The sequence below is a fragment of the Andrena cerasifolii genome, chromosome 8, assembly GCF_050908995.1.
Source record: "Andrena cerasifolii isolate SP2316 chromosome 8, iyAndCera1_principal, whole genome shotgun sequence".
Classification (NCBI taxonomy): Eukaryota; Metazoa; Arthropoda; class Insecta; order Hymenoptera; family Andrenidae; genus Andrena; species Andrena cerasifolii.
Window position 1 is genome coordinate 6330689 of NC_135125.1, and position 13465 is coordinate 6344153.

At 51.1% G+C, this 13465-nt stretch overlaps 1 protein-coding gene across 9 annotated transcripts in view; it reads right to left on the reverse strand.

The window, feature by feature from the left end:
* The window catches only part of Osp (myosin phosphatase Rho interacting protein outspread), a 146681-nt gene that overhangs the window by 102619 nt on the left and 30597 nt on the right, over positions 1-13465 (reverse strand). The gene's annotated exons all lie outside the window — the stretch shown is intronic.

Below are 13465 nucleotides of genomic sequence, written 5' to 3' on the forward strand. Positions count from 1 at the left end.
TGAAAGAGCTGAAATCCTTCTATCCAAAAGTGCTAATAGAAGTTCTCAAATCTCCTCACAGATAACAGGATTGATTAAACAATGGAAAAGTAGCTGTAGGGGCAAAAGTTCCTTCAAATTCATTAAACATATTTTATTTCTAAGGTTTGCTAAATTAATAAAGAAAACTGATTAAACCGACTATAAAAAATAAATTTTGAGTATATGATAGTTGAGCCACGCTGATATCAGCTTGTCATTTTTTTAATTAATTTTTATTCCACAATATTTTTTCCAAAATACTTTTTTAATAAATTTTTTATTAAAAATTCAGCTTGAAGTAAATGAAGCAATGAAAAGAAAATCTGAATGCGAATGTGCAAAGAAATAATTAGTAAAGTAAAGAAACCCCCAAAAATAACGTTTACTTCTGAAAAAGTTTGAAAGGAACAAAACAAATCGTTCGCAAAAAGAGAATAGCCCAACCATCAACGTCTACGGAAAGAATAATTTGTCCTGCGTGCGAAGAAGAATACACAGATTCTCCAGAAGACTGATGCTTGCGCAAATTACAAAGGTGGAGGTAATGATGTGTGCGATTACTGTTACCTTGATGAAGAAAAAATTAATTATAAACTATTAGTCCATAACTATCGCATGTAGGAGAATAAAACACTTTTGTGAAAATTTCTCGTTCCGTTCTTTTACACCGTAACATACGAACTTTTGCCCCACATGTCGGTTAAAAGTTCGCATTTGACACTTTTTGGAAATATTTATTTTATATGAATTGCGACAGGTAAATTTACACGAAGTGTCTGCCTATCAAATAATAAGGGCTTGTAGTTATTTCTCTCAAAATGATATCTGCTATCAGTTTAATACCAAGCATTTTAGGGAAGTCTAAACTTTAAGTGCGCACTCTTGCCCCACAATACTCTACAGACATTCTCGGTCCTCCCTTTTCTCATCACCCGGGAAATCTACCTACCTATGTACAATTCTCTAAGCTGGCAGATCCGTCAATATACATAACTTCGATCTTTCAACGATACAATAAATAATTACGAGAGAAAAAGAAGTTTCAATTTCCACGGGAAACGTAGCGAGGGCACCAACCGCGAAAAGCAATCTCCAGCCTCGTCTACGAGCCTCTTCATCCCCGTGCACCAGAGGCTAATCAAACTTTCCAACAGCCCAGCTATGCACCGGTATCCCCTTCAAACTCTATTATTATGTTTGGAGGAAGATTTAGGGGCTACCAGCGGATAGGAAAAACGGTGAGGAAGGATCGAAGGGCTACGCTGCACGGAGAAAGGGAAACAGATACGTCGGCCATTCAGGTGGAAAGGAAAGTCACGTGAGCCAGCACGTATCGTCCGAGAATCTTAAATCAGTCATTCATCAAGAGCACCGAACGATACCTACCAGCGTTTTCTCCCGTCTGGCTTACGTGTCCAGTTGTTCGTCAATGGATACCGTAAACTATTCCCATCTGTTCGAAAGGATTACTAAAGAACCTACTACTACTACTACTTCTCATAGGACTCTATTAACGCAAGCCTAAAAAAGAATCCACTGACCGCAGCCTAACAAATTTTCACCCAAAGTTTCCCAAGAAAGATACCACGAACAAACAGTCCGCGGTAGCAATCCATTGAGAACTAAGGAATTTCACAATATCCATGCCTGGAAACGCACCAGGAAATGTGCCCGCGTCAACGCGTACTCCGCGCGTATTTTTACTGTCTTTCACCGACAGAATGCCACTCGACGGTTTTCCTTGGAAATATGTTAATGGACGTTCGCAGCACTCCTCTGGCGATGCATTATTCCTGCGTCGCGCGCGGAAAACGGAAACTTCCCGCGAAGTAAACGTCCACTGGCAGCCGAGCGCGCGGCTCTGCGGCAGATTCATTCGTGGCGAGGACTTTCCAAATATTTCAAAGGAAACCCGCGTCCAGCATCATCTCTCGAGCAGGGAAGAAAACGATCGCGCGGAGATATACGTCGCGTCACTTTCGCTCGTTACGAAAGCTGCATCTGCGGGCTAAAGGAACTCGCTGCACACGATCCTGCGAGGTTTTTCTCCTCCTCCCTGCCCCAACTGCTCCGCGACGAGCTTAAACGCCTGGAATCACCGCGAGTGCGCCCGGCTCCGTTCGACGGCCCAGCGCGAATTTCACCTAGAGTAATGCCTCCCCGCCGACCCGGATTTCGGCGCAATTAATACCGCACGCGTGGCAGGCGTGAAACCCAATTAGAACCCTAAATAGAGCAACGCTGGTTACCGTTCGAACGACAGCGGAGCGGCTTCAATTTCATCGCGATCCAGCGTCGCGTGCTTCTTTTTCAAACCGAGTCGAGTCGTCCCAGAAAGACGAGCGAGAGACGCTCCGGAGCGCTGGCATGCTGCATGGAGCAGCGCTAGTTCGAAGGATTGTTAACGGCGGCGCAAAAACCTTTGAATAATCGCGATATCCACGGGAGAATACAAGCACCGGGATGGAAAAAGCAATCGCGCTGGCTAAAATGAAATATTTTCAGCGCTGGGGTTTCGCGTGGCTGGCGCTCCGCCTTGGGTAAAAAGGGTGGTGCCCGCAAGAACAGAGCAATACGTCTTCGTTGCCGACGATCATTTTCCAGTGCGTGGCAATCACGAAACGAGGCGATCATCATCCTTGCCCCGGCCGAGGCAAGAACGAGAATTCACTCTGCTTTATGGAGAAATAAAGTCAGCCTCCGATTCTCGAGCAGCGCGCGTCTTTCTTTCGGAGGGAATTATGCTGCTCCCTTGTACGGGGCTAGACAAAAGACCACGGCCACCGATAAAAACCACCGGTGCCTAAACACCGAGCTGCAAAGGCAATTCCATTGTGAGCGCGCTTAACAGAAACCTTGTCCGGGACCAACTAATTTACGCCGCGGGACCGAGGCGATTCTCCCTCCTAACGGAGTGCAATTACTCGCGCGATGCGTCAACCATCGTCTGGGATTATTACTGTCGCGGTTCCGCGTCGAAAAACGCATTCGACTCACCGCCCCGTGTCGCTAGCGGAATTCGCGCGCAACGACGGCGAACTCGCGGGGAAATAGCGCGTCTCGGGGGAAAATACGATGCATTTTGTGGCTGAACGTGTTTAGCATCGAAAGAAGCCTCCGTTGCACTTCCTTGTTTCTTCGTGGAAGGATCGCGTGCGCAGATTCTAAGGGCTATTGTTTCGAGGAATATCTCGTTTGGGGGATCGCTCGTTTAGGACCACATTTGTCGCGGAATCCTAGGAAATCGGTGTAACGAATGAGCGACTGGGCGAGATCGATCCACCGGTGGTGATAATTCAACGCTCTCGGCGCAGGTTTTTGTCGGCTCGATTCGATTGCGTCGAATCTACGCTCTGTTTAACCGCTTTCCGTCCGGCCTCCGCTGATTTCCTGTCCTCCGTCGCACGTTCACAATTGACTTCCGGCCCGTCGGCCGTCGCATACGCCACGATATTCCATTGGACAAAAGCGTGCTGGAAAACTATCGGGCGATTCAATGGGCTTGCTATCGCGCCGGGACTTTATTGCCGCTGCTGATGGAAGCACAATGGGAAACGTACAACTCGTGGAGCGGAAATTAAAAGTTCAAGCCTTAAATGGGATTAAGGATTCCTGCGAAACGGAGTTTCAGCCTGAACCCTTCCATAAGCGAAACCAGGAGAGGCTTTAACTATTCAGCAGCATCTTCCACGTATATCCCGCCAGCGCCGCGGTATCTAATTCAGATTCAGAGACCAATATCCCCGCAGTCTGGCCTGACTGGAGCTCCCACGAGGGAACCGTGACCGATACTAATTAATATCGCAATCTCCATCGGGGCGCCCATAAATCATCCGCGGACAGACCATCCGAGGATGCTTCCTCCGGCCGTGGTGCTAAACATCCATCGACTTCTAGTGGGCCGGCGATCGATCAGACGTCGATTCGCTAGTCCGAGGCCGAAAGAACGGCGCAACAACCCGCTGGCTCGCCGTTGCACAATCAAAGACACTTGCCTCGCGATTGGCAATAATTGGACGGAGCAGGTTGATCGTCGGTGGGAAGGGCGGCGTAGAGGGGCCCGCTTCCTCGCGGTCGTCCTTGACACGGTTCGGCCGGAGTCCTTGCCAGTCCTTAAGCTCTAAACGCGACCCAGATGCAGGCCCACTCGCCTCTAATCTCTCTAATAAGGTCGCGATACAAAAGGTGGCCCCGCCGTTGGCGTAGGTGCCTCGCCCGCCTCAGCTACGACGCCTGGCATAACAAGCTACAGCGTCCCTAGCTCCGCGCTTTATTAAGGCAATTAAAGACCGGCTCGTTCGCCACCTTGTTAACCAATCAGAGCGTGGGCGATGCCGATAACAGGATCCAGGTTGCTAAGGGCGAGCTAACTCGCTGCCAAACATCGACCCCAGGAAAGAGGGTTTGGATACCACTTGGATATGCCGCAAGTGTCACGGTAGATTCCTTCCACCCGCAATACCGCTACGATTGCTTGAAAGCGCGCCACTTGCCATTTGGCACCTCCTCGTCGAAGCCTCCTTTCCCACCGATCTTTGCGGTGCAGTCGACGATTTGTCCAGGCAATACCAGAGGCTTGGACGAGGATCCTAACACCAGCGCGCTGCTCGAAGCTGTCCTGGTCTGGTCGGCCGACACCAGGACAGCCACGCTCGCGTGCATCACACAGGAATCCCACGCGTCTCGTCGTCTGCATATCCCACATCCGGTGTCCGCTGGCCCTCTCGGACCCCCGTCCACGGCAAACCTGTCCCCGCCTAGCCGCGGAGATGTTATCGAGTCGAGAAATCGATCGACGAAAGGATTAAAGGCAAGAGAGCCGGGCCCCTTTCGCCCGTGCGAAGTGCACTACTCCGTGGCAACGTATTACTATATGCAAAATATGTCTCTACATTCGCCGCGAGTCCTTTATTCTTCAACGACGATACGCCACGCCGGAGAGTGTGGTACGCGCCTAGTGCGGACCTCTTTGTGTTCAAACGCTATTATCTAAAACATGGTTGCAGGCACGGCAAAATTATATGTACATTAATTGTAGAAAATTGAATGCTCTTTTACTATTATCTCGACCGAATTTCGAGAGGGCTTATCGGTTTTCAGAAATTCTTTAAATCCAAACCATTAATGGGTTCTAAATTTTAAGGCTGGTCGGCACGCTTTCTTGTCGTCCGTTTCCAATAAACTTTTTCAGGGATTATTTTTTTACGAAGTGGAAGCATACTGGGGGACAAGAGCAAAGGAAATACGAAAAACAAATTCGACGCGTATAAATGAGGGCCACCCTAGTGTAACAAGGGTGTCCGGGATCGAGGCGAAGTCTATCCTCCGCCGGATGATCGTTTTCACACGTTCCGAGAGCCAACGACGCAGATAATCCCCTTTAATCGCGGATCTCTGACACTTTCGCGAGAGGAAAAAAGAGCGGGCAGCTCGCTCGAAGGCCGCGAATGGAAGAAACGGGACGAGAGGGACGCGAACGAGTTTGTCGCCAGCATCGCGGGCATAATTCCAACCTTTCTCTTCCGCAGTTAGGCAGAACGCGAAAAATCCTCAGCCTCGATTCCATCAATAGAACGAAACCCGCGGCAGAGGCGTCGCGTCGCGACCAAATCGACGATACCTACTGCCGTTTGATACGACCGATTTCCAGTCCGAGTGGCTTTCTACTCAATTAGCCTCGCGGCCGCGCAACAGCCGAGGAAAACCTCAAGGAATTACTGTTCCACCGTGGATTCCACGAACAGGCTGAATACTTTGTCTTATCCCCGATACTCGGTCGCGTCCCAAGAGTTGATTTGCATCGCGTGCCCCGTCCGCGGCCTCCGACTAACGTATCTATGTATCACGAAGCGGTGGATTCAGGAAGTGGCGCTCGACGATAGCCTCGATCCGTTCACAATGGGTAAATGGGATTCCTGTTGAAATTACAACGGGCGGAGATAAGAATGGCGCCGATAACAGGACAACAGCCCTCCCTCCTCCAATCGCTCATCGATAATCGCGTAAAAAGCGAGCGCCCCGGCCGACGCGACGGTGGCCTTTTCTCATTTTCTCGAGGGACGTGCGCTCGTCTCTTTCCCACGAAGGGGAACCGTACTCCGTTTCCACGCGAGCTGCAATTAACGAAGCGTTCGTAACGCGAGTCCTACAATTAAGTGGTCGTTAAACCTCCGCCCGGGAAAAGTGAACTTGCACCGTCCTGACTAAACAAGCCAGCGCGGTATTCTGTTAACGTCTCGGCGAACCCATCGAAGGAGCAGAGGTAAAGGGGAAAAAACGGCAGAGAGAAAAGGTGGAAAAACTTTTCAGCGTCGTTCGACGAAACGACTCGCGGCCGTTAATGACGTTCACCTGCGCGGGGAGCATTGGTTGCGCAAAAGATCGGCGACCGCCGTGGCGTGGCTCGTTTTTAAGCGGCGTGAACGAGGACGCGGCGAGGGGGTAGCGAGAGAGTGGACTCGATGATCGGTTTACATTGCTATTAGGATTGTGTCGAAGTTGAAGATCGAGACACTGGATAGCCTCGTGAACTGTTACCGTAACATCTGAACTAAGGATGTTCGAGTACTCGAATACTCGAGTAGCTTGAAGTTCGGACCGAGCCAAGTACCTAGTAGAATATTTTAGGTTACAAAGAAAAATGTAAGAAAAAAAGAACAAAATAATAATAATAATAATAATAATAATAATAAGAAGAAGAAGAAGAAGAAGAAGAAGAAGAAGAAGAAAGATAACATAAACATTCATAAATACACAAAAAAAAGAAGAAAAAGAAAGATTTGAATTTAGTACTTATTTTCAAAAGTTACAGATTATTTCCATTTACAGCTTACATTTTAATTATTCACATTACTTATTGAGGACCATTATTTACATTCCCGTAGATAAACGTAACCTAAAATATTCGAAACATTCGTATTGCCCGAAACGTTCAAGCTTCGAGCTACTCGACACAGTCGGTCTGCTCGAAAATTTCGATCTGCTCCAAGTATATTCGAGCCGCTCGAAAAAGAATCGAGCAACTCGGTTTTTACGGGTACTCGGCTCGAAAAACCGAGCCAGGCTCGCTTTTTCCGAGCACTCGAAGAGCCTTAATCCGAACCCCTGAAACGTTGTTTCTTGTCATTCGGCATAAAAGAGAGAAGAAGGCCAAGAGGTAACCAAAGTGTTCCTCCATTGCGACGTCAGACGTAACAACGATAATCCCCATCAAGGGTCGCTCGTTTTTACGATAGAAACGTGACGCAAGCGGTAGTGAGAAAAAAAGCGAATCAACGGCCGATCGAACCGAGTCCTCCCCCCATCAGCGGAGGAGTGATTATTCCTTGTTGTCCCCCGTCGAAACAGAGAAATCCTGCGATTTCTCGAGCCGCAGAAGGCAGGCGTAGAATCGTAACGTATCATTATCGTCGTGAAGCATTCGTACGATTTACCGTCATCGATCATACCCTGGACGCGAGAGATGGAAAAGCTACAGCAGCAGCAGCGTCGTGCAGAGAGAAGAGAATCATTACGTTACGCAAGATTAACCCGCCTCTCTTCCCAGACACTGGCCCCTCTCGGCGTGTTACGTCGATTACTGGCTCGCATGTTTTGCAACAACAATACAGCTGTGCATACAAATGCATACAAATAACCCCGGCTGGTTAGCCGGGCATCGAAAGAATTACCCAAGAGAGAAGAGCGTTGGAGGTCGAAGACGTGGGATCGAACAGGCTGTTTCGAGGGGAACGAGAGAGAGAGAGATTGAGAGAGAAGCGGAGAGCCAGATAGCCAACCAGAGCCACAAAGAGAGCGTAGAGGGATCGGGACGTGTGCATGTGTACAGAATAATTACCCAGACTCCCGTCGACCATTGTTGCCACGCAAATCGCTAACGAGCTACTCCAAGAGGTGAGAATGCGCCACGGTGCGTGCTCCGTCGCGTGAAAGGGAATAAAAAGAATAACGAGCAGGAAGGACGCGGATGGACGAAAATATCGATCCAGAATGAACCGCCGTGCCCGTCTACGCGGCGGCTCATTATGTAAAATGTAAACGGTGTAGCTGTGTCGGTTATTGACATTTCACGGATATTACTGGCCTCTCCTCCGCGTTGCGACGTTACGTGCTCTTTGTGCTAACTAGCAACCGTTCCTCCAACGAAGACGAACGTTCTTTTCCCTCCACTTTCCCCGCTTCTTCTTCGAAACGAAGCGGAAGCCGATCCTCGACGAGCCCTCCGCTTTGAGTAGCAGCGTAGCCTGGTTGCCCAGGTGGACCAAGGAAGAGCATCGAAGGGGTCGTTGGAATCGTGTCAAGGACGATCGACGGTTGTATCGCCGCGACCGATATATCGTTGGCCGATCGCGGGACGAGGCGGTTCCTTGACGTGACCCACAGGCCACGCGGCCAGAGTTAGAGGCACGCCGTGAGAGAGATCCCGAAAGCGGCCGCGGGTTAAGGTGAATAAGGTGGAAAACGTGGGTGGATGTAAACGTAGGTGGATATAAGGTAGACCGATGTCGTGATGCGCACTTGTCGAGAATGACTGGCCGAGCCTCCCGCTCGTGGTTGCCTCGGGCGATCCACGGGCATAATGTGCAACTGTAGGCACTCCGGAGTCTGGAGGGAGCGTGCATGGTGCCGCAAACCCGCTGCTATCTACCCCGAGGAGAATCGAAACCCAAAGCGACCGCCGAGAATCGTTGAGCCGTGCTATCGGTCACGGCACCGATCTCACGATCGCAGCCAACTGGACGGCGCGAGATGGCCCGAGCGGGGACAGACACCGCGACATGCCACTGATTAAGAAATCGACATAGACCGAGTCTGTCGGACGCGCCGGCGGAAAGGGAGCTTCCAAGGAAATGGCGGCGAGATTCGCGAAAGGGGGAAGAGAGTAACGACGAGGGACACCGTGAAACGCGAACGTGCCTCGACTACGATTTCAACGGGGGGACAAGAAAATCGGGAGTAGCCTGGCGTGCGCGCATAAGAGAGTGGCTGGTTTCTTGCTTTCATCCGACGTCCCTCGAATAGCAAACGCTTGCGAGGCCCCGAGTCTCCGGTGAAAACGGATCCTTCATTGACCGGAGCGCGATCGCGACAATGCCCGGCGCGCTTTCTTTCGCCGCCGTAACTTGGATTTCACGGTCACCCGGTCGCTGGAATCCTAATAAGACCGTGGTATAATCGTCGAAACATACCTGCCGAGCACCGCGGGCATGTACTTTCCACGGTGTGGCGGGGGTGGTATCACTTTCGTCTGCCTGGCTTACTTGCGGAGCTCCAGTCGCACGATAATCCAGCCGACTTTCAACCGCTAACAGCCGTCGAATGGAACGGCCGCGATATCGCGGCGTGTAATCTGTGTTCCATCTGCGAAGCTGGCCTGCGCCTATTCTATTTTTCGTGTTCCTTATTGTCCGGCGCGCTACCACGCGGCAATCGCTCGTTTCCCTATACACGCGCCTATATCTCTCGCTCTGCCACGGGTAACGAGCCCTAAAATGTCGCAATAGAGTCCCGCTGACGGTGTGTACGGCCCGGCCGGGCAATACGTTTCATTGTCATTAGCCTAAGGGTCGGCATAAGAGAGAAATGGAAATCGATACGGAAACAATCGAACCGGTAGCTCGTATAGAGGCTGGGGCTCTACGTACGATATGCGTGAACCGCCGTGGTACCGTTAGCAGCGTTACATGCCCGTTCACCTTAACTCGACAGTTGAATTCGTTAGCCGGGGCTGGATTACGAGTAATGTGACGCCGGGATATTCCCTTTTAGACGACGAGGAAAGTACACGCGGAGGGAGGCTGGAAGGATCGATCGACACGGGGCGTTCGGTTTCCCTGTACATGGCGATCGTTAGGCGCGCGTTTGTTGGACCGTCATAGAAGGTAGGCCGCGATTTAATGTCTTCCGCGGCTGTTCTCGCCACTTGGCATTCCGGGCAGATCTCACGGCAGCTCCACGGGGGGACTTTCACTGGAATTCGCGCAAAGAAGTGTTTCGAAAAGGCGAATCTGTACGCGCTCTGTATGCATCGGCAGTTGCGGTTCGATCTTCGGATCCTCCTCGATACCAAGGAGATAACGAACTTTCGCTTGTTAGCGTCGCCAAATTTAAGGGTAAGATCGAGGACGGATGGCTCCACGCTGTCCTGCCATCGATGGTTTGTGACTGGCACTTAGACTGTGCGCGTGCCTGAACGGGGGTGCACGAGACTAAACAGTCCCGGCGTCAACTATCGGGTGTCGAAGGATTGCTCGTTTGATTGTAGAAGAAGAGAGACAGCGAATTCGGCAGACACGCGCTGGCACTGCACTAGTCCAGCACGATGCCAGTGCAGATTCCCTAGCATCGATTACATTGGATTACATACTGTTGGAGTTCAACGAGTCTCAGTGTTAGGACTAAGGGGCTGCGTTTCTCTTTTTCTGGAGAAGAGGGGCGAAGGGTCTTGACCGGGGCATAAGGTGACGACCGTAGCCAGTCTGAAAATTCTGACCAAACCGTGCAGATCGCGTTCCGTCTCTTAAAGTTTCTTTTCTCTTGTATACTTTTATATATAACCAACTAACATTAATACGTGGACACACTGTGTATTGTCTATCTATACAATAAACCATAGTTGTGTTTATAGTGTGACATTTATTTTCAACCTCTGCGGAGTAATTTCCAACACATACGACCCAATCCTGTATCGTATTCGACGACCAAGAACTGCCCCGGTGTAGTGCAAACTTCGCATTCGACTGGGCGACGGGAGAGGGTGAAGAATCCTACTGATTATGAGCTCTGACATGATTTCTAAGCATGAATATTTTATAAGTAACGTTATGACCCGCACGGCACTCTTGCATACCGATACCTTGGCCAATGACCGCACGCGTCGTTAAACGAGCAGCCTTTGTATCGAGGACAAAAGAATCTCCCGTTACTCCAAATTAATATGTTACAATATATCGATATGCACGCGACCGACGCCGCGTAAAGTCACACTCGCGCCACGTGGGCGTTTGAAACGAGCCCGAAAGGAAAGTCGACGTCGACGAGCTCGCCGCTCGGCCGAGACAGAAATAGTAATTAGGCAGGTCGAATTAGGTTAACCTTGAAAGGAAACGCCGCGCGAGATGCGTTTCGGCTCCAAAAATGGTCTCGAGACGTGCCGCGACCCGCCTTTAGCAGGCGTTCGCCGATCGGTGCGCTAATTTTTCTTCCGCGAGCAACAACCCTCGTGCTCTAGAGCGATAATGCTCCATCCCAGACAAATTGGAGACGGACGACTTGAAATTCCAAGTCGATGCTTCTTGCACTTCAGATATGGAGTGGCTCCTTGCAGCTCGTGTCTCTAGCGTCTGCACAGAGCCTCTAGTTCACGAACTTTTCGACGACCACCGACGTAGAGAAGGCGCTCGAGCACGCCGGAACCCGATGCACCAGGGCGGCCATGAATAGAATCGTTTAAGCTCTGATTCCACGGGCAGTTAGCGTCGACCGTTAACCGGTTAACAGTGTCGCGACGGGTCGCGACGGTTCTTGGGGGTCAATGAATCGGGTCGAATTCAATTTTGCCACCGTGAACCTGCTACCAGGGAAACGAGCGCCGTGGAGCCTACTACTATCACTTTGGACCCCCCACCGACGGCTTGGCTTAGGCCAGGATTCACGTCCAATTTCTCACGGCAGTTTCTCGAATTTCAGTTTCAGTATCGGCCGTCAAAGTTGAGCAACCACGGTCTCCCATCGCGTCCCTCTCTCCCTTCTGCGGGTTCCACGACGCGTTGGGCCTTTCACTGGAAAGACGCGGACCTCGAAACACGGCCTGCACGGATTCCTGTCTAATACGGTATCCCCGGTTTCGTCACTGAACCTTAACAGTCTTCTAGGCAGACTTCGCCGATGGAAATCGCTGGCACCACGGGCAGCGGAGGCGAGGGAAAAGCCAGCGAACCCGCGCACCGCTCGCCTCTGAGAAACGTCTGGCCCGAGGAAACGCGGTTCCGCCGATAATTGACACGTTTCAAGCTGCCGAGGGGAGAAAATTCGACGATAAGATCGATGCCTGCCGCGAAATTTCGAAAGCGAACGGTCCCCGACAGCCACGCACTCTTACTTTCCTGTCGATGATTCTACGAGCCTCGTATCATTCAACCTGGAAGAGCTAGAAGTTACCCTAGGCTCTCCAGCGTCAGTGGACGAGTTGGAAATGAGAAATTCGACCCTCCATTCCGCGATAATACCGGGTATATACCTCGGAGCGAGCCGTGGCACCGCAGACTGGATCTCGAAACGAGGCCTCCTTAAGCAGACCGGCTTATTAGCGACGTTTTAATAGGCCTCGCAAGGCAGGTGCTTTCGAGGACTGTTTAAAGCTCGTTACGCGTTAAGGGGTATCACGTGCGCGGGTCGTAGGTCGCGCGACCTCCGAGGTCGAGCCTCTCTTTTACGAGGAGTACTGTTACTGACACAGTGGCACGCTTAAGACCCGGCCTCAACCGGCTCGCTATTCTCGAAAGCACCTGTACGATACCACGCCTCCGACACCTCGGCGATACGAAACCGGACGAACGGCCGGCAATGACACCTCGCGAAATGGTAATCGACAAGGGGAGCCCAGCGCGCGAAACAGTGGCCATTTTTCCTCGCCACTTGCACGGTGTCAACGCACCGTCACGGCCCGAGGAAGGCCTGGTGGCGAAACGAGCCTGCGCGACGGATCTCTCATTGAGCAACGTTCCCTCGATTGCGCGACGGTTGTATCATCAACGACGATGATGTTCGGCGGAGCTATTAAGAGGAGGAGCCTCGACGAAATGAAGAATTGAGCAACGAGCCGAGAGGCTTCCTCGAGCTGGAATTAGACTCTCGAAACTCTGCGGGATGGCTTATTATGCCGCTGGCTTATTAAGCGATTGTCTAATTCTGAAGACGATGCGTTTTTCGTTCCGTCCAGGCAATTACGACGCCTCTTCTCTCAGCTTACGGTTAACGCTCCGCGGTGGTAAGTTTCGCCCATGCGTTCATTACCGCGCCGGCTGAGATTACGCTCGAAGAAGGTAGCTACCTGCGTGAAGCGATGCGCCTCGGAGTACGCAAATATGTGTTTATCTTAAATACATCTGGCGGAGCAGAGAGCAGGAGATTGTTCACTGATCCCTTGACTGACGGCTGGATAACCGTCGCTCCTAAAAACGACCGTGGAATATGAAATGCTAAGAGACTCGCGGCCCAGCCAGCGGAACGGTCCCAATTCTCGCGATTGCCGCGGGAAATGTCCGCGCGCTAGTCCGTTGCTGGAGACATCGAAAGCCGGTAGTTGGCCAGGGATTTTTCAGACGTTCAATGGGGACGGCTGTTGGCGAAATTGCCAGTTAACAGCGTTCCATCCTAGTATCTGCTGGGATGATCTCTAAACGATGTTGATGCAGAGACGCGCGTATCTTGGCATCGGGCCCGG